Source organism: Leptopilina heterotoma, unplaced genomic scaffold (assembly GCF_015476425.1).
Source record: "Leptopilina heterotoma isolate Lh14 unplaced genomic scaffold, ASM1547642v1 Lhet_209, whole genome shotgun sequence".
Classification (NCBI taxonomy): Eukaryota; Metazoa; Arthropoda; class Insecta; order Hymenoptera; family Figitidae; genus Leptopilina; species Leptopilina heterotoma.
In genome coordinates, this window is record NW_025110924.1 from 1,528,739 (window position 1) to 1,555,095 (window position 26,357).

At 23.6% G+C, this 26,357-nt stretch overlaps 1 protein-coding gene across 3 annotated transcripts in view; it reads right to left on the minus strand.

The window, feature by feature from the left end:
• The window catches only part of LOC122501383 (5-hydroxytryptamine receptor-like), a 210,035-nt gene that overhangs the window by 161,877 nt on the left and 21,801 nt on the right, over positions 1-26,357 (minus strand). For 2 of the 3 annotated variants that reach the window (XM_043610789.1, XM_043610787.1), the window contains exon 2: positions 497-626. The exons of the other annotated variant lie outside the window; for it this stretch is intronic. The gene's annotated coding sequence lies outside the window, so the exon portion shown is untranslated. The remainder of the gene's footprint in view (positions 1-496; positions 627-26,357) is intronic. 3 annotated transcript variants of the gene reach the window in all.

Genomic DNA, 26,357 nt, shown 5'->3' on the forward strand with positions numbered 1-26,357 from the left:
AGAACAATAAATATTCTATATATATATAAAGTTAAAATGGTTGTAAAATGTTAACCAAAATGATGTGGTTTTGCTTAATTGCAAATTTTACGAGTCATTTAGCCCAATGAAACGTGTATTGCAATATAGAATAGGACATTTATTGCAACACTTGTGATAAATTAGAGTCCAGCGGGATCACCAAAATGAACTGACCAATTGAACACCTAAAGCTTGGTTTGAGGGTTTCCTGGCTTGATGGAGTTTGAAACTTTACCAGTAAACTTTGATCCCCTTTCCTTCCCTGAACAACTGCTTCGATGGCCTCTTAATCCGATTTCAACTATCTATCTATATATATCGTTGAGAGAGAGAAAGAGAGAGAGAAAATCCAACTCTAATAACGAATTCGCTTAACCGATATATACTTTAATAAACTTTAAAATTTAAAACCGTTGAAAAGAACTAAATAATTTGCAAAATTAAAAATTTATTATTATTAATAATTCATAATTACCATTTTTTTCCAATATTTCTAAAATAATTCTATTTAATTATCCATGTGCAAATCACAGCTTCACTTCCTTTTCGTTTGACTAACAAGGAACTTGTATTCATTTTGATAAAATTAATTTTCCTCAAGAAATCTGAAACAAATAAAAAAAAATTTATTAAAATCTACTCATTTTACTTCGAATTATTAGATTTTAAAAATTGTTCATTATTATTAAATCAAAATTTTCTGCTGAAAAATTAATTCCCCTATTATTTTGATAATAGATAATACAAAACATTATACTGTTTTTGTATAAAGAAAAAATTATTTTTCATTTTTTATCAACAAAGAAAGAAAAGAAAATTATATCTCTACCTAATTCTCCAAATTTAAATATTTTATTGGATTTATTTGAATTAACAATTTCCCCTCACCCTCCAAAAAAAAGAAAAAAAATATTTTTCGTTTATATTTCAATTTTTATATAATATTTAGAAGTATATAATGAGAAAAAAAGGGGGAGACGGAATTTAAGCGAACTAGTGTATTATTCCGCATAAAATATTAAATTAACCCGAAATAAAATATCAAAACTGATGCTCATATAAAAATTCTTTGTCTGCATTTAACTATCTCGTTTACGACATGGATATCGTAAAACTGCTCTCAACTTCAGCCTCCAATTCGCATCTTCCCTTCTCTCATTCACTCTCCCTCTCTCTCATTATTATTTTTTCTATATAATCGTTTCATGTGAATAACAAACGAACAAAAAAAATTCGAGGCAAATCCATTCTCTTCCAACCCAATTAATTATTAATCTGTTAATTAATTGGCTATACGAAATTTCAATATGAGATAAATTTCCTTCATTTATAACTTTATTATAGAATTATATAAAATTTTCCTCGCTCACTAAACTAATATTATTAATAATTTATTAAACAATTTGTTTAATAATAGACTATAAATATGATTTTATTTATAGATATTGATTAATAAATCATTATTATTTTATAGTTTATATTATTAGGTAATAAAAATAACGAAACTAAAATTTTTATTCATTTTCACAAAGTTTTGAACGTTTTATTGAACGAAATATTTTTTGTGCACGAATATTTAGATAAAAATTAATTTTTTAGTTAATAAAAATAATATTTTGAAAATAAAATTAAAATTAAAAGAAGTAATAAAAATTGTAAAATTATTCAAAAACACCAATAACTTCTTTATTTAAATAAATATTTATTTACTATTATTTTTTCATAAGAATTATGATTTTCAAAAATTTCAAATTCAAACATTTTGAAATTCAATAGCTGATAAAAATATTTTTGTAAAACATGAAGAAATCGATTTCTTCATAATTTAAAATAATTAAAGCTAACCGACTGATAAAATCATTATTTTATATTATAAGAATATTGTTACTATTTTACCTGAAATTTCGAGTATTCGAAAATTCTTCAATTAAATATACATTCGAAAATAAAAACTTGAAATGATTTTTTAAAATTTCGATTAAGCTTTTTGAAAAAATATTAGTTCCATAGAATTTTTAATTAAATGTATGAAAAATTCAAATTTTCAAATATTTTAATTTGAAACTTTTACAAAATTCAATTAATTTCTAAAAAAAATTGCAATTATTAGTACCTTCTCCAAAATTCAATTATTATCTAAAACTTTTACTGAAATCAATTTTTAAATCAATTTTTATTAGAAAATTCTACGAGAATTGAATTATTTAAATAGAAACAGATAATTTATTGAATAATTGAATATTTCTTAAAATTGAAATCTTATAATTTTTTAAACAAGTTTTTAAAAAATTGAATTCTTTCGACGAATTTTAATAAAATTTTTAAGAATAATTACATTTTTCGAGGAATTCGATTAAAATTGTATTAAAAAGTAATTGAAAATCTATCAAAATTGCTTTTAAATAATTCAATTCTTTTGGGAAATTTTATTAAAATAATAGTTATAAAAATTATTGAATTAAGAAAAGTTGCAATGAATTTTATTAAAATTTTTGAAAATAATTAAATTTTATTACTTTTAAAAATAATTAAATTTTATTACTTTTAAAAATAATTAAATTTTATTAGGGGAACATAGTCTAGGTCGGCCACCTTTTTGACTTTTGTTTATAACTTTTTTTTAAAAATGAATTTGGACAATTGAAGTATATGGTTGGAAAGTCCTGTTTAATAGGAACATTTTTTCTGTACAAAGTAAATTGACAGGTTTAAAAATGAAAAAGTTATAAAGATTTAAAAAAAAAAAAATTTGTAGTCCAGGTTGGCCATTACAGTCAAGGTCGGCCATGTTTAAAATTCAAAGGGCATTAATCGTTAAAAAATAAAATAACATGTTTGGAGTTACGGAAAATTCATTCTTTATTGTTTACAGTTTGTAACTTAATGAAATAACAAAATAATAACAATAAACAATATAAAAAAATAAATATAAATAAAAAAAAGTTTTGCACTAAAATATTAATAAAATTAAATAAAAATATTAATAAGATGATCAATTATAATATGAGTTATTCAGAATTGCAGTTTTTGCAAATGAAGTAGCTCGTCGTCATCTTTGCGCATTTTAAACACATAGTGGCCGACCTTGACAGTAAGTAACATTACCGAATTGTTGTAAACAAAAAGAAATACGTTTCGGGATTCGATTTTTTACTTTGTTTTCCTTTCAACCATGAGTCCCACAAATTTTCTGCATACTTGCCTTGACGATTCAATTTGTTTTTTATCTTTTATTAATGGTTTTTCACATTATGCACAAAACTTTTTTTGAGCTTTTTTTGTACCGACGTCACAGAAAACACAATTTTCGATTTTCCGAAAATGTAATTGAACAAAAAGTTAGGTTTCACTAAGACAAGCTTCGACAAAAATGCGCGTAGGTGGCGCTAGTGAACTTGACAAAAAAACGCGAGTGGCCTACCTAGACAGTAGGCCAACCTTGACTACATTCCCCTACTTTTGAAAATAATTTAATTCTTGTGATGAATATCGTTATTTATGATAAATAAATCCCTGAAAAGAATTTTAAAAGTTTATTAAAATAGTAAAATATTGAAAATCGTTGAATTAAGAAAAGTTTTTGAAATTAATTGAATTGTCCAATAAATTTTATTAAAATTCCTGAAAATAATTGAATTTTGTCAAAAAAATTTGGTATTCATTTATAAATATAATTAAAATGTTGACGACAATTTTTTATAATTTTTTTAAAGTAATTGAATTTCTGCAAAGAATTTTATTAATTTTGAAATTAATTGAATTCTTGCGATGAATATTGTTATTTATGAAAATAATTGAATTTTATTAAAATTCCTGAATAAAATTGTAGTTTGTAGAAGAATTTTGATATTGTACAAAGATAATTGCAATGAATTTTTAAAAAAATTTTGAAAATAATTTAATTTTATTAATTTTGAAAATAATTGAATTCTTGCGATGAATATTGTTGTTTATGATAAATAAATTGAAACTAATTTAAAAATTTTATTAATATAGTAAAATATTGAAAATCATTGACTTAAAAAAAGTTTTTGAAATTAATTAAATTTTCTAATAAATTTCATGAAAATTCCTAAAAGATAATTGAATTTTGTCGAAAAATTTTGCTATTTAAAAAATTGAAATGTTGACGACAATTTTTTATGATTTTTTGTAAGTAATTAAATTTTTACGAAGAATTTTTATTAATTTTAATAAAAATTAAATTAATTGAATTCTTGTGATGAATATTGTTATTTATGAAAATAATTGAGTTTTATAATGAATATTATTAAAATTCCTGAATAAAATTGAAGTTTGTTGCAGAATTTTGATTATTGCCGAAAGATAATTAAAATGCTGACGAGAACATTTAAAAAATTTTTGAAAATAACTGAATTTCTGGGAAGAATTTTAATATTTATTAAGATTGCGTTAAAATAAACTATTGTCAGAGATAGAAAAAATCCACTTTTTTAGAATATTATTATTAATTAATATTGATGTTAATAATTATTAGTAAAATATAAATAAATTGCTATTATTATTGTTAGTATTTTTTTGTAGTTTCATTCTTTTTTCATTCACAACGTAATGGGGAAAATAAATTTTTCTATTTTAAAAAGAAAGTAAAGGAAAGTAAAAAGGTAGAAGAAAATGTAAAAAGTACAATAAAATGACCGGAAGAGGAAAGAATGAAAAAGTAAATTGCAAATTAAAGTGTTTTAATGATAAGAAAGCGGTAGAAAAAACAAAGTCAAGAGTATATAATGTAAATGTAAATAGTAAATATGTGAACAAAGAGTAAAAAGTCTTTAATCGTTAGCAGTGGTGTTTACTGCTACCAAATGGAGATGCATAATTCATTTATGTAAAAGCTTTGTGCAAATTCGAATCTATGTTTACTGCAAAGGCACTAAATAGGTTAGTAATTAACACTTTGAAGGCGTATAGTAACAACGTCACTAAAGCTGATTAATCACACTTCAATAAAACACTCAAAACCGCAGGAAATGCCTTTAGCAGTAATAAACAAGCCATTTTTTACACCCATAAGAGGGAGAGAGAGAGAGAGAGCCCCACTTAAGTACCTAATTACTTCCACTATTACACAATTTGTAGTCAACTCTATAATTTCACTTCACATTTTCAGGCATTATTTATATTTTATTATTTTTTATATTTATTTATATTTAACATATTTTTTAATAATATTTCATATTTTTTTAGTGTTAGCAATTTATATAATTACTATTGTTATAATTTATAATTGATATTGTTTAAATATTTAATTAATTCATTTAAATTAAATATTGATTTCTGAATTAGAATTAAATTATTATGATATTATTATAATAATATGGTTAATATTATATAATAATAATAAAAATAATAATATTATTATTTTATTATTTATTAGGTATTATCATATTGAACTGAAGTTTACAACGTCAAACCTGACGAATTTCAAAATTATTACTTGGGAAATCGACAGATTTGACGTTGTAAACTGCAGATCAATATTATTATTATTATTATTATTATTATTAACATTTATAATTTTATAATTGAATATTATTTGATATTTTGTTTCCTATTTTATCGAGAAAAAAACTTTACACAATTGAATGGCTTTATTGAAAAAAGAAAAAAAATTTTTGCCTACATTTCGAGAAACAAATTGTGAAAAATAGAAACTGTTGGCAATAAAAATTTAACTCAACAAAAAACTAAATAAATAAAAATTCTTTTATTGCGTTTATTTGTCTAAAACGATGATACACTATATTTGTAAGGATTTAATGGAGGGTAGAACAATATTTTTTTTCCTTTTATTTATTTATTTCGTTTTTATACCTCCACGGACAATTTGTTTTCGTCTATTTGCTCAAAACGTATACATATATATTCTAGAGTGAGCTAGAGCTTGTTTTTTCGTGACATAAGTTTTCGCAATTTTGGTAATTTACGAGTTAAAGTTTTCTCCTCAAACTGCCACAGAAAGTTTGGAGAAATTCCGTCATAAGTAAGACAAAAGTCAACCATTTATGTTTAGTTGCACATAAAAATGAGAAAGAGAGACGAAAGATGTGAAAAAAGGGCAAAAAATAATTAATGGACGAGAAAAATTTTATTATTTTCTATCCTCATTAAAAATTAATATTTTATTTTTTTCTGTTTATATATGTCAAATATTTCTGTTTATGACAAAAGTTTTATTTTGAATTTTTTCTAATTACTATTATATTTGTAATTTTTCTCTTTTTATTAAATTGATTTTTTTCGGTTAATTGAATTTCTATGGAAATATTCTTAGCAAAAGACTTTTATTCAGCCGAATTTTGAATTAAGAAAATTTTCAATGAACCGAATTTTTATTTAAAAATCATTTTATTGAGCCTAAATATTATTCAATAACATTTTTATTTTGGAATATTTTCATTTAGTGTAATTTCTATTTGAGAAAATTTTTATGAAGGTAAATTATTATTCAATAAATTTTCTATTCAGTTAAATGCTTATTTTATTCAATTTTCTATTTTTCATTTAAGAAAAATTTCATGTAGGCAAATTTTTGTTTAGAAACTTTTTTATTTAACCAAATTATAATTTAATAATATTTTTATTTAGTTAAATTGTTAATCAATTAAATTTTTATTAAAGTAAATTTTTCATTTCACCAAATTTATATTCAAAAACTTTCTTATTTAGCCAAATTACTCTTTAATAACATTTTTATTTAGTGAAATGCTTCCTTTTGTTAAATTTTTGTCTCAGAAAATTTTCAATTAGTCGAATTTTATTGCAGAAAAGTTTTATTTAGGAAAAATTTCATGTAGCTAAATTTTTGGTTTAAAAGTTTTTTATTTATTTGATAAAATTTTTATATATATTTAAATTCTTATTTTGTTAAAATATTTTTAAAGACAATTTTTCATTCAGTCGAATTTTTATATGAAAACTTTTCTATATAGCTAAATAATTATTTAATAAATTTTTCATTTAGTTATATTCTTGAGTTTTTAAATTTTTATTTAAGAAAATGTCCATTTAGCCCAATTTTTTATTTAAAAACTTTTATATTTTGCCAAATTATTATTTTTAAAAAATTTATTTTTCCTATTATTAATAATATTTGAATTTTTATTTTGACAAATTTTTCATTTTAGAAAATGGAAAATTTTTACATAATTACCGTTTTTTTAAAAAAATGTTTCTTCTACTTAATATTCATTTAAGCATACAAAAATTTTGATTAAAAAAAATATTCATAAAAATTTTATAAATCATAAATTCTCTATTTAACTAAAATTCTATTAATTAAAATTTTTATTTAATTGAAAATCTTCGATTAAGTGAAAATAATTAATTAACAATAATTAATATAATAGATAATAATTTTTTCTCTTCTCGAACTTTTAAGGAAAATGGATAAATTTTTATTTGTTTCACACTATATTTCTTTTTTGATTTGTCGTGATTCAGTTGTCAGATTGTCGGAATATTGTGAGAAGATTGTTGTCATTGTCAATCGTTTTGAGAGAACTCGATTGAAGAGGGTAAACTTGACGTAGCAGACGAAAATCCCCAGTATTATAAATTTCGATCTTCTCAGGTTTTTTTCTCCCGCTTTCTTTTTTCTCTCGACAGATTTTATTAGACCGCGCGTTTCACTTTCCATTTTAGCACCTCTTGCCCTTATATTATAAATCCAAATGGAGGAAAGGGAGAGAGAGAGAGAGAGATTTTTATTCTCAAAACCGACAACACCTCGTCATTCGCATATCATATCCCCTTTTGCTTTTATTGCTACCTTTTATATATATATATATTTATAGCTTTCACGAAAAATCAAGAAAAGCCACATTTATTGTTGAGATTTATCTCTCCATTGCTGTCTTTGTTTTATGAGAGAGAAAAAGAAGAGTGAGACTAAAAGAAAAAACAAAACAAAGTAAAATAATTTATAGGTGAATAAAAACTTTTTCAGAGTGCATTAAATTCGAAATATTTTAATTTTGCGCGATTCTATATACAGTTTATTTATTGATTAAATAAAATATATAGAATCTTTTTCCATTTTTCATATGTAATTAAATTTACATAGTTACATAATTTAATTATTTATTATTTTGTACAAATAGAGTTTTTTAAAACTTTTAATATTATAATTTTACACGTAAGTAGTAACATCACATTTTAGTCAGACACGAATAATAAAAATTTGTTATGTAAGTAGTAAAAGAGAGTTTTAGTCAGACAAATCGATTTTGAAAACCATTTTTTACTGGATAGATAATAGAAAATAAAATAATAATAGAAAATTAAAGAAAAATATTTCAAATGAGTAGTAAAAATCAATTTAGTCGGACATAATTTTACTTTATATTTTCGCGATACATTACATGTTATTTTCAATAAATTCCACACTCGTCTGACCAAAACACATTTTTACTACTTGCTTTCGGCCATTATTTTATAATTTATATAAAATTACGTCTGACTAGAATAGAATCTTACTACTTGTACTAAAATACGAGAATTAAATGCGCCCTGTCTGACCATAACTCTCTTTTACTACTTTACCCCAACGTGACGTGTTACGTCTGACTAAAATCCTCTTTTCTACTTAAATCCAAAAAACTAAAATATAGAAAAAATATTCTAAACTCTAAAGTAAATTAAATTGTGTAACTAATAAATAACTAAAAATATAAAAAGTATTTTAAATTAAAAATGAATAATAGTACCACAGAGTACGAATTTAAAATTTATAAAGAAGAGAAATTATTCAAAAAAAAAAAAAAACATTTATAGTTTACAAGAAATGGAAATTCATTTACATATATATCTATATTGAATTTAATTGCATTACATCACGTAATATTGCATCGGAGAATATAGGCAAAGGAGTCAGCGAGAGTAATTTCAACTTAACGTCAGTTCCTTATTGGATTATACAAACAGACGACACTCCTTGCATATATACCTATATACAAGGATATATAAATCTTGTTGCCAAGTTACATTTTGAGTTTCTCAACTCTAGTTCAGGAGATGATACATTTCTTCGGAGCATGTCAAAATTTATTGTAAATTAATTTACTTCTTTTCCACTGAACAATTTAGTTAAATTACTCAATCATTTAGAATAAGTTAGTTAATCATTTAGTCGGAAGTTTAACAAAATATTAATTGAAATCCATTTGAAATTCCACTCTATCAGGATTGTAAAAATATAACAGGTTCAATAATAAATACTATTTTTTGAAGTAAAAAATTTAGATTCTAATATTTAAAGAAAAGGTAAAAATATTTAATATATTTTTTAGTTTTACTCTAATTAACCTATAGGTCTAAGTAGTGAAAGTCAGGTTTAGTCAGACTGAAATTAATAAAAGCGGTATTAACACGATTTTTAAAAAACTATTTTTAATTATAAATTAGCCAAAGTAGTGCAGATAAATTTTAGTCAGACAGAAATTAATAAAAGTGCTAGTAACACAATTTAAAAAAACTATTTTTAATTATAAATTATCCAAAGTAGTAAAGGTAAATAAAAATAAAATCAAATCAAATAATAAAATATTATAAGTAGTAAGGCAGGGTTGCCACAGGTCAGGGAAGTCCGGGAATTTAGGAAAAAATCAGGGAAAGTAGAATTGATCAGGGATATCAAGGAAAAGTCAGGGATTTTTAGTAAAAGTACTGGAAAAAATTGATTTTTTAAAATTCATGAGAAAACTCTAAATTTTAATGTTTTTTTTTTGCCTCGTAAACTATGAAATTACCACGAATTTTAATACAAAACCTTCAATTTTTTCTATTTCTGACAATAATTTCCTCTTAAATAACTTAATTTTTTAAGAACTATCATAAAATTATGACTTATAAATTATTTAATGAATAATTTTTACAATTTTCATAAATACTACATTGATATAGAAGAATTTTAATTCAAAATCCTTAAAAAAAATTGAATTTTGGAAAAGTTACAAATGATTAGAAAAAGTAAATTATTTTCAAAAGTTATAAAAATTCTTTGCAAAAATTCAATTATGTTCAAAAATTAGAAAAAAAAATTTTCGTCAAAATTTAAATTATCTTTATAAATAATAAAATACTTCTTCGAAATTCAATTATTTTAAAAAATTTTAATACAGTTCTTGGCAAAATTTTACAGGAAAAAATTTTTATAAAACTCGTCGCAAAAATTCAATTCTTTAAAAAAAATGTAACAAAGTTCTTTTCAAGAATTCAATTATTTTTATAAATAATAAAATTCTTCATCGAAATTCAATTATTTTTATAAACTTGGAAAAAATTCGTTGCTAGAATTCAATTATTTATATAAATAATAAAATTTTTCACATAGAAATTTAGTTATTTTTATAAACTTGAATAAAAATTCGTTTGAAGAATTAAATTATTTTCAAAAGTAATAAAATTCTTCGCAGAATTTCAATTATGCTCAAAAATTAGAAAAAAAATTCTCGTCAAAATTTCAATTATCTGTATAAATAATAAAATTCTTCTCCCAAATTCAATTATTTTAAAAAAATTGTAATACAATTCTTGGGAAAATTTCAATTATTTTCATAAATAATAAAACTCATCGCAGGATTTTAATTATTTTTGATACAATTTTAATCTAATTCTTCAAAAAAATTTAATTTTTCTTAAAAATTTTATTAAAATTTGTCAAAATAATTCAATTATTTAAAAATTTGTTGATAAAATTCTTTATGAGAATTCAATTTGAACAAACATTCAATTCTTCAATAAATTATTTATTTTTTAATTTAAATAATTAAATTCTTTTAGAATTTTCTAATAAAAATTGATTTAAAAATGAATTACCGAATAATCGATTTATATTATAAAGATAATTGAATTCTTTTGACAAATTTTAATAAAATTTTTAAGAAAAATTAAATTTTTTTGAGAAATGTTACTACTCGTAAAAACGATTGAATTATTGTGAAGGATTTTATTAGGATTTTTGTAAATAATTAACATTTTTGTAAAAAATTTTATGGTAATTTAAATTATTACAAAACATGAAGAAGGCGATCTTGCCTTCTTCATATTTTGTATTAATATTCTTATAAGTTGTTGAATTTAAAAAAAGGTTTGAATTTAAATGTTTTAAAGAATTTTAATTCCTACGGAAAAATAATAATGATTAAATATTTATTTAGAAAAGAAGTTATTGATGTTTTCGAATAATTTTACAATTAAAGAAATTTGTAAATAAATGTAGTAAAATATTTTTTTGAGTAACCATACATCAGTTGCAGTAATAAAAAAGAATTTCAATTCGAAAACCTTTTTCTAATTTCAGTAGTAAAACGACGAGTTAATTCATACAATTTTACAAATATATCCAGTATTTACTCCTTCTTTTGTTACATACTACAAAAAAATTATTTTTTAACTTGTATTTTTTTCCTGTACTTTTTTTTCTAAATTCTTCCTTTGTAATTTACTCAATTTATTATTCGTTACACAAGAAAAATTAATTTCATCCCGCTATAAGAACTATAAAGATGGAGACGAATAAAAGTCACGTTCTCTTATAGTAGAATAGGAAACCTCTAAAGTTCATCTTCTGTTCGTTAGAATGAGTCTAATCTTTTTTTCCCCCATCTTTTTTTATTTTATTTTATTTTTTTTTGTCAGACTGATTTCTTTATATTTATTGCGTATGTGACGTAGATTTCAAACGGCTTCACCAATAAGGACCAATCCTTGTTAAATTGGAGAAAATCTAGTCTCATACCATATTGGGGACGATTTTTATGAAATTGGAAGCAAGCAGTAACATGAATATCGCCCTTTTGGGCAGCAAAAAAAAAAAGATTATCAAAATGAAAGTAAAGTCCAGTTTGATTAAAATTATATTTGATATTGGAAAAAAGGGGGAAAAAGATTTTATTTTAGATTTTGCAATAGAATTTATGATAATAAAATAGTATGAAATATGAAGAAGATAGTTTTGTGAATATTTCCAATATATGTATATAATTATGATAAATTGATTTTAATCTTTAAAAATATTTATGAAAAATAATATTTAATTTTAGGAAAAATCTTTTGTAACTAATATTATTAGTTAAGTACCTGATTTTAGAGGGTGGTGGTGGGAGCGGGGGGGGGGGGTACTAAATAGCAACGCATTTATACATTCAACCATTAGGTTCTCACTTGGTTCAAATTAGAATAATTAGGCTTAATGGCTTTCGCATGGAATCGATAATTAAATTCACAAACTGCCTTGTTCAGAAAATTATGACTTCCTTTATGCAATCGTTAAATAATAATAGTAATATTATTAATAAAATAATAATAATAATAATAATATAATAATAACAATTATAATAATAATTAATAATAATTATAATCAGGACAATTTTTTATTATTATTGTCTGGCTCAAGTTTGAGTCTTACTACTTACACTGATTTATAATTAAAAATAGTTTTTGAAAATTATGTCTGATTGAAATTTCCCGGTTCATTAGATAATTTTACAAATTCTCGTGTATATAGTAGTAAAAGATGATTTTAGTCAGACAAGATTTTTCCAATTTTTAATTTTCACTACTGATTGAAAAAAAAATGAATGAAAATTAATTTAACTATATGTATTAAAAGTTAAGTAGAAAATAAGTAAATACTCTTTTGAGTTTTATCGTAAAACTACTAAAAAAAAACTGAAAAAGAGTTTTACCAATCTAAAAAAAATCGTTTTTCAATATAAAATGAATATTACTCTTAAGTATGATATATAGAAAGTTAAAAAAAATTGTGCGATGACATTAGATGAAAAGTTTTTATCGAGATTTCCCCATGGCGAAAGCGTATTCCTCCTGAGAGTGATAGTTGAAGAGCTGAACACATGTACCTAAGTGAATTTAACATCTAGAGGTACTTCATGTGCCTTGGAGGGCAAATACACACACTCACACATATACACAGACTTTTATATACATTTATATATATATATATATATATACATAAAAACTTTGAATCGCATAAATCAGAAGATTCTTTTACAAGTTTGACTTTTCATAGTAGCTCATCAGTTTCTAAAGAACGTGACTTGCTCTGAATTATATCTATTGCGACTATGCTCTATACGTTCTATTGAATAAACTTTTTAATTGACAATGAAATTTTCTAAAGTTTTAATGTCACGTGTTACAAGTGAAATTCGCGATGCCAATTCACACGTACGACATATTATGTACATATATATATATATACAAGAAAAGAAAGAGAGAGAGAAAAAGTAGAAAATAAAATATTCCATTCAGGAGTGCAAAATTTATAATGCCTCTATGATTTATCAGCAGTTTAGAGAGATAATTTCAAACGTTATTTTTTTATATTCAATTCGTAGCTTGAAAAGTTTTGAACGATTTTGTCAAAAATTTATAAAGTTTAGTCATATTTTTTTTATTTTATTTCTGAAAAGTTGTTAATCGAGAGGAAAAAAGTAAAATCGGTACTTTTTTCTGATTTTCAGAGAAAAATGGTAAATCAAATTTCTAAAATTAGGTTATTTTATTAAAATTTATAATTATTATTTAATTAATTATCAATAATACTAACTTAAATTATTCTTTCGAAAAACGTAAATATGAGACTATTTTTCATTTCTTGAAATTTTAAATATTTTCTGAAGGGAAAGAAAAAATTTGCATTTATTAACAATTGTATCTCGACTCTCGTGGAGCATGAATGTTTTAAGAGAGAAGAGAAGCAAAGTAAGCAAAATATCATTGGCTTCCATTTAAAAAACCACGATCATCACTGATATGTGTTATATGAAAGACGATGTAGAAAGACGAAGGATGTTTTATCTTTTTAAGTTAGAATAATATTTCTCCTCTTATTTGCATATCCTTTCCTCAATCTGCACATGAATCAGAAGAATGTAGTCTTTATCTTAAATATTCCATTTATTCGAGTACAATTTTCAAAACGAATATTTCCCTAATCGATCACTATACTTTAACAATTCAAATTTTTTACATATACTTGAAAAATCAAAAATTCTAATGTAATATTGCATTATCGAATATAATTAATAATTTAATCATTTTAAAGAATTTATTTTTAAAAATGTAATAAGAAATGTAAAAATAATACAATTTTTGGAAATAATTGTGTTTAAATATTTTAATTCATTTTACAAAATACCTAAATATGAATAATAATAATAATACAGAAATTTATTGTTGCAGATATTTTTCTTATTTAATGTCTGACCGAATATTTTCTTACTACTTAAAAAAACTGATTTTACTACTTATTATTATTATTATTTATTTATATTTGTATATAAAATTTATTATTTATTTTTAATGTATAGTGTTTTTTTTCAACATTTATAGTGAACATTACAATAAACTATCTATCTAGTAAAATAATACAATAAAAATTAAAAATAATCTTTTTTTAAATAAAAAATAAAAAATTGATAAAAATCAAATTGTATGCAAAAAAATTAATTGTATATCAAGTTTGATAAATTCTTTGAAATTATATAAATGTACCTTTTGTGTAAAAAAATAATAAAAAAAAGAGGAAAGTGAATCTCACGTTTTCCATGTCTGACCATATTATTGGCTCTTTCACTTCAGCTTATATTCTGAAGTGCTTCCTCAAGAGGACCAATTTAACGGTTCTGGTCAGATGTATAAACTACAAGTTTTGCATAAAATACCATTATCAAGGTTTACGTAAATCCTTCTTTATCATCAAATGTTTGAAAAATACCTCTTTTCTATGAGGATATAAAAAAGAATTTTTCTTTCTACAATTTTTTTCTCCTCTCTCCATTCATCACTTATATAATATCGTAATAGGGAATTTTTAATATCATGTAACCGTCATTGATTTTCTATTGAAATTTATGAAGAGTAATTTTTTTTTTTCAACGAGAAATAGTTTTTTTTTATAATTCACTTTGGAAAGAGACAAAAATGAAATCAAATCAAAAGCAAAGTTTTTTTTCACGAGAAAGTAAAAGAAAAACACACTAAACAAAAGGAAACAAAAAATAGTAAAAAACAAGCAAAACAAGAAGAAACAAAAAATAGTACAAAACAAACAAAACGAAACAAAAGAAAACGAATAAAATTAACAAGAAAAGCATAACAAATAAATACCAAAAAATAATGGAATAAAAAATGAGAGAAAAATCAAAACAAACGAAAGAGAAAAAAAAACAGAAAAGGAAGAAAGAAACCAAAAAAGGTGAGAACAAGAAAACAAGAAAATTTATCACCTCTTTAAACTTATTTTAGAAAAGGTTGAATTTTTAGAAGATTTAATTTTTACTGTTAGAAGAAATGTAAATCTAGGATATATGTACATATGAAGAGAAAGCGATTGAGTGTGTGAGAGAGAGAGAACATTCACTGTATATAGAATTTTAATTAAAAAGTTATCGAGACAGATAAATTGTTCCACATAACATATCCTATTTAAAGGAATTAGTTATGGAATTCTCAATCAGGATATTTCTCTGAGAAATTGAAATTAATTTTCTGCTAGAGAGGAAGAGAGATGGAGAGTGAGGGTGGGGGTGGGGGGAAGGGAGGCTTTCATTTTTTAATTCAGTCTGGTATGCAGAAGTAGATGGAAATACCAATCTCTCGCGTTCTTAGATGTGAATATGGCCTGTTGTCCATGCAGAATTTTCAACAAGCCTTCCGCATACTCAGCGTGCCAGAGCTATCTAGACAATTGCATCTAGACACCATTAACATCATTAATATCATTATTATCATTTTTATTAATATATTTTTTTATTATTACGCATATTATATTATGCTGCAAGTAATACAAGATTCCTTACAGATTTTTATTGCATTTTATTTAATTTTAAATACATAAATTTTCATTCTTTTTCTATGAGAATGTTATATTAAGAAATAAGTAGTAGAGGCAGACAGTAGTAAAGGATGATTTTAGCCAGACAAGCGTTACAACTGAAATTAATAGATAATTAAAAACTGTTTTCTAAATTTCTGTCTGACTCAAGTTTAACTCTTACTACTTATAAACTGATTTGTAGTTAAAATTAAAAACCAGTTTTTTTTAAAATTGTCTGACCGAAACTGATTTTACTACTTACAATATTTCATTATTAAATTAAAATTCTTTTTTACTACTGGCATAAGTAGTGAATGCTGATTTTAGTCAGACAAGACATTTAATTTTCTGTTTTACTAGATAACTTTACAAATCTTCGATTATATGTAGTATAAAAAAGATTATGGTCCAACAAAGTATTTAATTTTTGGTTTTATTTAAAAATTTTACAAACTCTCTCAAATAAGTGGAAAAACATTATTTTAGTCCGACAAGACAATAGATTCCCTGGTTCATTAGATAATTTTACAAATCTTCGGATATAAGTAGTAAAAGCTGATTTTAGTCAGACATTTAATTTACTATCTTACTGGATAATATTACAAATTTTCAAACTTAAGTAGAAAAGAACGATTTTAGTCAGACAAGACATTCAATTTACAATTTTATTAGAAAATTTTAAAAATTTCCGTGCATAAGTAGTAAGCAAAGATTTTAGCCAGACAAAATTTTTAATTTTCTTTTTTTATTAAAAAAATTTTACAAATTCTCAGACAAAAGTAGTAAAATATTATTTTAGTCAGACAAGACATTCAATTTATAATAAATATATAAATAAAACATTATTAGAGAAAAAATCGTTTGGAAACGATTTTTATGAGCCCAGTTAAGAAATTGTTGTCCATAAGTAGTAAAAGAGACTTTTAGTCAGACCAGACATTCAATTTACTGTTTTATTAAATAAAAAAAAAACGTCTGGAAACTTTTTAGAAAAATTTTTTTCTAGTATTGTATCTAGTAGTAAAAGAACACTGTATGAAAAATCCACTTTAATAAGATTTATCAAATTATTTCCAATCACTTCAAACATCAAGTAAAGAAAAAGAAAAATAATCAATTAATCTTATTTCACAATGAAATTCTCTGAAACCCTCACAACTAAGTATATAGTCAAATAACGACGGTTAATTGGAAAATTTTTCTTTAACCTACAATCTAAATGCAAGAATATATAGAGGATCAATTTTTATTCACTGCTAAATGCTAGACGAGAAAAACAATGAGGTAAATTCTGTGAGAATGTGAGCGTAAGTTGTGAAAGGTACTTGGAGAAGAGAAATGATAAATTAAAGAATGAAGAGATCCTCGAGATGGAAGAAGAGATAGAGCGAAAAAGGAAAAAGAGAGAGAGAAAGAGGAGAGAAATATTAGTCGTCTACGGAAAAGATAAAGTTCTATAAAAAGAAATATGGAAATAACGAAATGAGGTGTGGCAACAATGAACTTCAATAAAGCGGAAATAATGTATAATATTGGTATTAAAAAAAAAGTCAGTTGGATAAAATACAATAGAAGCTCGAGTTACAAAGAAATAATATTCGTTATAATTCCATACTTGAATTTTCAAAGGTTATTTCTATTTCTATTTTTGTATTCCTGTATTTATTAATGAAAATAATTAAAAAAATGAGAATTAATGAAAATCAAAATCATAAAAATAATAAAATTAATACCTAAAAATAATGTAAATAATGAAAATAAAAATAATAAAAACAATAGAATTCTCAAAATATTTAATTTATTATTACGGTAAAAAATAAAATTTTTTGTTCAAAACTTTTTCCATTTTATTTTTATTTCGAGTAAAAATTAAAATTGTTTGTAAATTCTTCTTTTTGTTGTTTGGGCAAAAATTAAATATTTGTTTAGGAATTTTGTTTATTTCCATTTCGGGAAAAAGGGAATTTTTGTTTATAATTTCTTTTCTGGATATTGTTTCGGGATTATTGTTCGTACAATTTTAATAATTATTTTTTAATAGTTCTTTTCGCATTTAAAGACGAGAAAAATCTTTTTAATTAATGCACCTTTTTTTAGTATAGACAATAAACTAAAAATAAATGAAATAAATTGAAATAAATACAAAATAGATTTTGCCGCCAGGGGAAAATAAGAAACTAAATTCCCAAAATTTTAAAGAAGTTTCAAGCAAGTTTCAAGCAGTATAAAGACCAATAAAAAAATAATTTTCTTCATCGAACAATTGTCATAAAAAATGTTAAAATATTTCCACAAAATAGTTGCAATAATATTCTCTTTAATTCCAATGAAGATACTCTCCTCAACTTTTTAAAAGTTTCTCTCCAACATTTTCATATTTTAACTGTTTACTAATGGCGAATTCTAAAAGGAAAATTGTATCCACTTTATTTGTTAGAGATACTTTTTATTATTTATGTATATAAACATATTTGTATTGAATGAAGCTTAAGATTGTATAATGGACTTGGAAATGTTGTTGACACACAGTGAACAGGACTTTATTCTTAAGTGCAAGCGCGCAAGGAAGGAGTTACGGTGTTTTTGTTTGTGTGTGTGAGTGTGAGTGTGAGTGTGGTTGCTGCATAAAATCTGATAGCAACGTTTCATGCACCATTAAGATTTACTCTGAATTTCATCTCATGTATCTACGATGCTTAGTTCCAGGACTGTAAAATAAAATTTCCACTCTCAGAGAGGCGGCTGCTCTCCTTACTTTTCTCTTTATAAATAAAAAAGGAGAAGAAAACTTTAATCCACCCACACATTGTGCGCGCGAACATTTTAACTACTAAATTTCTTCTCTAATATTAAAGGGAAAAAGAGAAAGGAAAATTTTCATTTATTTATTTACTAAAATTTATTATATTAATATACAAAAAATAAAGAAGGGCGTAAGAAAAATAAAAATATATAAATTAATTTTTATTAAAATAAATATTTTTTATTTTTTTCATGTATTTTTTCTTCTAATATAAAATAATAATTTTATCAGTCGGTCTTTATTATAAAACATAATGAAATCGAGTGCTCCGAGTCTTCGACTCGGAGTAATCGATTTCTTCATGTTTTATAATAATTTTTTATGAGTTCTTTAATTTCAAAAAGATTTGAATTTGAATCTTTTGAAGAATTTTAATTTCTATGGAAAAAATAATGATTATTAAATATTTATTTATAAAAGAGAAATATAATAATGCAGAATACAGTATTATATGAAAGTTTCATGCATTTGTAATTTATTGAAATTATTTAATTTTGTAAAATATAAATTTAGTTTTAAAAATCTAAAAAATTTGGAAAAGTAAGGGACTTTGAAATGAGGAAAAGCGTGGCAATTCTGAAATAATCAAGTGAACAAATTGAGTAAATAATTTTCTATTCGAGTATTTAGAAATTGGGAAAAATTGATGTCAAACTTTATGGTCGGTGACTTTTCGAACTGACCCGATGGAGGGTAAAATCTTTCACTTTTTTCCAGAACGTTACGTTCGAGTGCTATAAAAATTGTTTATTACAACCAATTCAGGATATTATGGTTGATAGCTTTCCGTGGTAGACTTCCCATTACTACCTGACATTCAAATTTACAACGGTTGAACAATTTTTCCATTCTTAGACAAATATTAGGTTATTTACCAAAAAATATTATTTATTTTATTAAAATACGCAAAATAAAATTTATTTCTCTATCATCTATAATTTATATACTAGTCAAATTTATTTATTTACTTGATTTATTTATTTAAATTTATTTTTTAAATTTATTTATTTAAATTTATTTATTTAATTTACTTATTTCAAAATTGAAAGTAAAACTTTTGTATAATACATCTAAATATAATGAAAGTTTATTTAAATTTTTAAATTTATTTATATTCCATCGCCCTTCTTCTATTATTTAAAGCGCAATTGAACAAATTTGTAAATTTAAAGTGGAGATCTCGGTAAACTAAAATGTGTAGAATACATTAAAATTTGAATTGTGATATTATCGACTGACATTGCATGGTGAAAGGAGCTTTTTGTATATATGTTTGTAAGGTTAAAGGTGAATGACGGTCACTCTTGATGCCACGAGACTTCAACATGACGCGTATTGTACGACCAGAAAAGCCTTAGAGAGATTTTTATGCTCTTTTTGTTAACTTCACAAAGTAACACCATAAAAAGTCATTAACGTCACTTCATTTACTTTTTTTCTTCGACAATTCAAGAAGTCTATTATTATTATTTATCATATTAAAAATGTATTTTATTAATAACAAAAAAATATTATTTTTCAGATAAAATGTTAAATAAACGTTAAAAAACTTTCGGTAAGTAGTAATAGACATTTTTGGTCAGACTTTAACTATCAACTTCTATCACCTATTTTTATATTAGTAGTAAATGTATGTTTCAGTCAGACAAATAAAATTGTCACACTGTTAACAGTTAGTGATAAAATCTAGTTTTTGTCAGACTGTATTCTTAATATTACTGAATTAGATAAAAAAAATCATTATAAAAATAATTATTACAAGTAATAAAAAACCATTTTAGTCAGACAGTGTAGTTTTTCACTTCTATTAGTAGTAAAAATTTATGTAAGTCAGACCATTAATTTCCTAATTTTTGTTTTTCTCTATCAATAATAGTTTGTACCCCAAAAGAAATTCGAAGTTAATTAAGAAAACGAAACTCTTAAATTAACCATTCAGGATAATAAATTTAAATTAAATGCAACATTTTAGGAAATTGAAGAAATCATCCGTATATATATATATATCCAACTACTTGGATTGATGGTCCGTTGAAAATTTGAAATTCAAATAAACATTCCAAGTGAAAATATTGAAAGACTCAATAATAGCATGTCTATGCAAATTTACAAAAAAAGGAAAAAGTGCTTCGATAAAATTACCATAACGTATCAATATATTCCCTTTTATTTTGATGCTCATCATGATAAAAATTTCACGTTTGACTTTTTCCTTTACTTAAAAGAAAAAGCAAGCTTTTTTTTTTTGTATTTTCCTCCATTACATTAATCACAGTAGTCGTAAATATTTCAACTTCAAAATCTTTTTACGAATTTCAAAGGAAAACATAATGAAGTTAAATCAAAGGAAAATGCATTTAAATTATGTAAATTTAAGATAATGGCAATAATAATAATAATAATTGAAAATTCAACAAAATCTTCCATCATAATATTGACTGTTTTCTTGCATTTGTTCGAAATTTTCGAGTAAATTTCTCCTGATTACTAATTAGTAATTATCAAGAAGGAAAAAAGAAGTAATAATATTGACCCAACTTAGAAAAATGCAAATTAGGTCCAATTATAATTTTTTGTAATAATTCAGTTGTGATTTAATATTTAAAAAATAAAAAAAGGAGAAAAAATATTTATCTATAGATAAATAATTTTTCTCGTTTTATTTTATTTTTAGTTAATTGATTTTTAATAAATATATTTCTATAATTCATAAATTAATTAATTAAATTTTAAATAATTTTCAATGAATATATTTTCGATTAGTAAATTTTCAATTCAATTTTGATTAATTTATTTTCAATTAATAGATTGTCGAATTAATTTTAAAATTATTTTTTAAAATTATTTTTTAAATTATTTTTTAAACTTATTTTTTAAAATTATTATTTAAAATATTTTTTTATATAATTTATTTAGTAGATTTTTAAGTAATATAATTTTGTATCTAAATAAAAAATCTAGTTTCCCACAAAAGCTGGCAGTATGAAAATATTTTTCTTAAAAAATGTAAATATTGCACGATGAGGTGCAAACAATGCACGTATAAAGTTTGATAAACTATTTTAAATAGTTTGAAAGCTCATTTTTTTCGATGGAAAAAGAAAACAAGTTGGGAATTTTTTTTTTCTCTTAGAAATCCTATATAGTGTGCCATTGTTTCCTTTAACCTTATTTGTATTCGCACCCCAATTCCATTCTGGTTTCGGAATGCAAAAAAAAAGAGAGACAGAGAGAGAAAAAAACACGTAGTTTGAATAATTGTCGGAATTTTTCACATTGGGAAATACTGTTTAATGGAATTCGGCTTTTAACAGAAAAAAAGAAATTTCCATTTCACTTAAAACTTTTGCAAACATTTGATATATACTTCAATTTAATCATCTTTCTTTCAAATTTACATTTTCTTCACTCTTTTTTTTTGGAAAAAATTTGTTTTCTATTTTAAAGGCAAACTTAATCAATCGAATTTGATTAATTCTTTGCGAAATAAAGTACAATAAAATAGAATTTTTTTTCTGTAAATATTACATTGTTCTAATTACACCCAGAGGTATTTTTTTTGTTGACTAAATAGTTGAACAAATAAATAATAAATAAATTATAAACTTTTTGGAATGAATAATTTTTTAATCGAGAGAAGGAGAGAGAGAAAGAGAGAAAATACTGCAAAATAATTGAATGACAATCAAATTTTCAGCAAAAAAAAAAATAATAAATGGTTTCAATCCAATTTTTTCCCCGCTCAATAAAATGCAAAGAAAAATTACATTTAAATGTATATATTAAAAATTTGTCAATACGAAAGCATTTCTTTCAAGTTTTTTTTTTGTAAATCGTAAAATTTATAGCCTTTAGCTTTCCAATTTATTGAATCGTAATATTTTTTTGAAATCCGTGGCATTTGAGGAATATATATAAGTATATAAGAAAATAAAAAAAAAAAAATTTTCCGAGAGGTAATAAATTGTTATTCAGTAGAAAAGAGTTATGAATACGTTTGTTCTGTTTTTTTTTCTATTTTGTTTTGTTTTCTTTTATTATTAATATTTTTTTTTTTACTGAAATCGACATTTTTATCTCGGGCGCGCATATACAGTTTGAGCATATCATCCATCGTTATTTTCCAATATAGAAAATGATGAACTATGGTATAATTGAACTATTGATTTCAACTGATTCACTGAACTGAATCGTGTCTGACCAGAATTGACTTGAACTACTGTGTAATTCCATGAATAGGCCAGTGTACTCTGAGACGTGAATTATCTTAACAATAGTGAGATGCTGACTGCATTTGACGACCGACTATTAATTATATACTCGGAGAATCACTAAAGTAAATTAATATAATATATATAATATAATAGATTAATTATTGTAATGAACAGGTTTCCTTTGTAAATGGTAGTTTATTGTTTGTATTACTTTACCACATGTATAATATTACGAAAATTATACTATTCTAGCAACAATTAGACTAACTTTTTAGGGTTTTTTTTTTAAATTAGCAATTTTAAAAATAATAGAATTTAAAAATTTGTAATTCAAAGTTTTATTGAAAATAATAATTTTATCAGTCGGTCATTTTTAATTATTATAAAACATGAAGAAATCGATCACTCCGAGTCGAAGACTCGGAGCAATCGCTATCTTCATGTTTTATAAAATTTTTCTTATAAGTTATTAAATTTAAAAAGATTTGAATTTGAAATTTTTAAAATTCTAAATTTCTTAATTTTTCCAAAAAAATTTATTTAGGAATAATAATAAATTATAATCAATTTTGAAAAAAGTAGTAAAAGTAGCAAATTTAAAAATATTCTTTATTTTTTTTCTACCTTCCATTGATCGAATTTACATTAAGGTAAAATACATAATTATATATCTGGAAGGGATTTTTTTTACGTATCTTCAAGAAGAAAAAAATTTTAATCAGAAACAATTTCATAGATTCCGTCAGATATTTTTAATATTATAGTAGAAAATGTCTATTTCAGCTAGACGGGCAAAATTTTTAAATTTTAAACCCTCAGTGATAAAAACCGACTTTTTGTAAAATTGTATGACTAAAGTGTATATTTTAATAATAGTAGTAAAAGCATTGAAACATTTTCTAAGTATTATAAGTAGTGAAAGACATTTTAAGTCAGCCAGTGTTCAGTTTGGTCGAATTTCATTAAATTAAAATCAGTAGTAAAGATTATTTAGGTCAGACATAATATTATTAAGTAGACAAAAATTAATTAATTAATTAATTTAAAATTAAACGAAAATAATAAATTTCAAAATAAAAAAGGAAAAAATCATATTAAATGTGATGAATATAATGTAATTTCAAAATAAATATTTATAAAAACGCATTTATTTTAAGACTGAAAAAAGTCAGTCAAAGTTTACGAACGAAAAGTTTTTTCTCTTTTATGAGAAATGGAAACCAAGTTTATTTCCGTTATATCTCAATGTTAGTACGTGTCTTGAATTAAATATTTTTATTTTCGACTGAAGACATCTGCGTCCGTCGATCAAGGCGTACGTGTCAAAAGAAGAAAGTGATGATGTGTAAAGGAAGATTATATTACCACTAAACAGTGGCGAAAACTTGTAATAACTTTTTCTATATACATGAAAAACATTTATATGTACGACGTACAAAAGATTTTATATTGTTTTTTTTTTTATTTTTTTAAATTATTCATTTTTGAGAATAGAAAAATTAAAGTTGAAATTGAAAAAAATAAAAATAAAATGAAAATAAAATGAAAATAAAATGAAAATAAAATTTAAATATAAATTATACAACAAAAATTAGAATTAATATTAATAAAATTAAAACAAATTAATAGAAATAGAATAAAACTGAGAAAAAATTCCATATAATATTTGTCAACTGTTTGTAAGTAGTTTAAGCAAATTTTAGTCAGACATAGCAATATATAAAGATTAATAAAATTTTTTTAAGTTGTATAAAACATACGTAAGCCCCAGTTTTCGTAAAAAATATTTTCGGTGCTAGTAGTAAAAGACTGTTTTAGTCAGACAGTTCGTTTAAAAATTAAAATAGTAAGTAAAGTAAGCAAAAGTAAACTACTGAAAGTTAAGTAACAAAATACAACTTTAGTCAGACTTTACCTACAGAAATTTTATAATTTTACCATCAGTAGTAAAAGAAAATTCTAGTCAGCCAAAAAACAATTTATTACCTCCTATTTTATTATTACTTTTCAAAAGTTTTAATTTACAACTAGTAGTAGTAAATCTCAATTTTATTCAGTTTACATTGTTTTTATTAGTACGAACTCTTTTCTCTAGATATTCTTGTTCGTAATAATTGCAAGCAGAACTTATTTTTTGCTATATCGGAAATTTATTTTTAGCTTCAGGCTCTTTATTATTGAAGTATTTTTCTTTTTTGTCTTTCTCTTTTTCTTTTTTGTAAACGTTTTCATTCAGAAACACACAAGTTTGTTAAAATAAACGAATAATGAGATTAAAGATCTTCATTATTTTTAATATAAAATAAAATATCTTTATTTATCTAAAACCATAATAAATATTGAACTTCCCGAGTCGAAATTTAAGCCCTACTTTCACCCTGAATTTTCAGGGTCTATTGAGTGTTAGGAGTAGTAAAGTAGGGTCTAATTCTAATACAATTAGACCCTACTTTGACTCCCAAAACAGGCGGAAATTTGCCAATCTTCCATTTGGAGAAGCAAAGGAGGGTCTACTTCTAAGAAACCTATACCGTACTTTTAAACCTCGTAGACCCTACTTTCATACTCCTAGACCCTACATTCTAAAAGAAAATTTTGAATTATTTTTTAATGCATTACTTGAAACACTGCAAATGCAAAAAGTACTCCAAATTCATAAATACTGATGTGTTTTATAGCGTCTATATACACTTCGTGTATATAGACGCTATAAAACACATAAAATTCCACTTTTACTCATCCCAAGTGCTTCAATTGAATCTGAGCAAATCTTTAAATTTTTCTTTTTCTAATTGTAGGGTCTAGGAGTATGAAAGTAGGGTCTACGAGGTTTAAAAGTACGGTATAGGTTTCTTAGAAGTAGACCCTCCTTTGCTTCTCCAAATGGAAGATTGGCAAATTTCAGCCTATTTAAAAAATTAATTAAATAAACGTAAGGAGAATTCGAAGAGAATATTTCTATATAGAAGCGACGAATGACAAAGAAAAAGTGACGTGGGCAGCAAGCCAGAGATCAAAAATGTCACACAAGGGGAAGAAGAAAGTTGTGAAGGTTGAATAAACTTAGAAGGACGCAACAGGCCCTTTAGTGAGTCAATCCTTTTGACTCAAGTATAGTAAAAAAGCAAATAGTCGGAAACTTTGTCAAGAGAGGCGAGTAAACGATTCACTGTGACACTCTGAGCGAAAGATTACTTCCCTTTCAGAATTTTTTTCTCCCTTTTTTTTTATTGTCACGTCAAAGTCATTTTCTCAGGACACGGATTTCACCTTCAGTAACAGTTTAGTCGATTCGAGCCTTTAAAAAAAAAAACTAAATAAATAAAAAATAAAAAGTGAAAAATAAAAGATATTTCTTTATTAAACTTTTTTCACTCTCATATCTCGAACGTAGAGGGAAATATTTCAATTTTTCTATTTCTTCGCAGAAATAGAGAATATGAGAGGGAAAATT